Here is a 1,392-nt window from a genome sequence, read left to right on the forward strand (position 1 = left end):
AGCTGGGCTGCTAACCACAAGGTCAACAGTTCAAATCTATCAGCCACTCCACAAGAGAAAGATGAGTTTTTCTGCTCCTGTAAAGATTACAGCTTTGGAAATCCTATACAGGGTCATTATGAATCAGAACCAACTTGGCACACAACCACCAACAACTACCAGTATACTTTTGAGTGCCTACTATATGCCATAAACTTTTCTATACTGTGGGGAACACAAACAAATATGACATAGCTAAATCCTATAATAAATACATTTAAGTAGAGAGCCTGATAGGTCAAAAATGCCAAGATGATGTTCAGGCACTTCATGGAGGTGGATCTATTGGCCTATATCTTCTTTGGGCCTCATGCCGGGTGACTGGTCACTAGTGTCGTTGTTACTGATGAGAACAGTCTTTGCTTGATGGACCTTGTGCACAAGTAAAGAGGCAGGCCATGCCTTTCAAATGCATGCAGCTCACTGACTTCATCCTCAAGTTCCCACAACGTGCCCACCCGAAGTATATGCAACAAGCCTGGGAGAAGACAGACATCAGTACAAAATGGTCAGCCACAAAATGAGCCAAGAAGATTGAAGCCAAAGAAAAGAAAGCCAAGATGACAGATTTTAATCGTTTTAAAGTCATGAAAGCAAAGAAAATGAAGAACAGACTAATAAAGTATCAAGTTAAGAAGCTTTGAAGGATAGCTCTCCTGAAAACTCCTGTCAAGAAACCAACTACTGCCAAGGGAGCTATGACCACTGCAGCAACAGCTGCTCCGAAGGTTCCAGGAAAGAAGGCGGCCACTGCAGGCAAGAAGACGCCAGCTCAGAAGGAAAGCTCGTGCCCAGAAAGAAATACCTGAAGACCCAGAAAGCTGGTGCTCCAAAAACACAGAAGAGTCTGAAAGAGCCAGCCCAGAAGACATCTACTCCAAAGGCAGCAATGGGCAAAAAAGCATAAAGGGCTATTATCAAAGTAATAAAATTTCTTTTTGACATACTGAAAAAAAAAAAAAAAAAGCATTAGATTGTTGTGATGTATACAATGATGGAAATATATTCAACACACACAAAAATAGTCTTTTGTTATTCATTCAACAGACATTTTATGCCTATTTTGTGCAGTATGTTAGATTCTGGAACACAAAGTTTATAAAACAAATTTTGCTACATCAAAAAATGTAATAGTATACTTATTTTAATGCAGTATAGTAGGTAAGTAGAATTATTTTTAAATCTCACATAATGAATATTTATCAGAGGAAAAAGTGATTAATTCACACTGAAATAATTGGTAGAGTGTTGAGGAAATGGATATAAAAAGTCAGTAATATCTCCAAACGGCCACCACTCATCTGTCTGTCATGCTGTGGTGGTTTGAGTTGCTGTGATTCTGAGGGCTATGCC

At 39.2% G+C, this 1,392-nt stretch overlaps 1 pseudogene; it reads left to right on the forward strand.

Annotated features, from left to right (window-relative positions):
• The first annotated feature begins 291 nt into the window (after positions 1-291).
• Positions 292-946, forward strand: LOC102838766 (annotated as a pseudogene).
• Positions 947-1,392: the final 446 nt, after the last annotated feature.

This window comes from Chrysochloris asiatica, unplaced genomic scaffold (genome assembly GCF_000296735.1).
Source record: "Chrysochloris asiatica unplaced genomic scaffold, ChrAsi1.0 scaffold00158, whole genome shotgun sequence".
NCBI lineage: Eukaryota > Metazoa > Chordata > Mammalia > Afrosoricida > Chrysochloridae > Chrysochloris > Chrysochloris asiatica.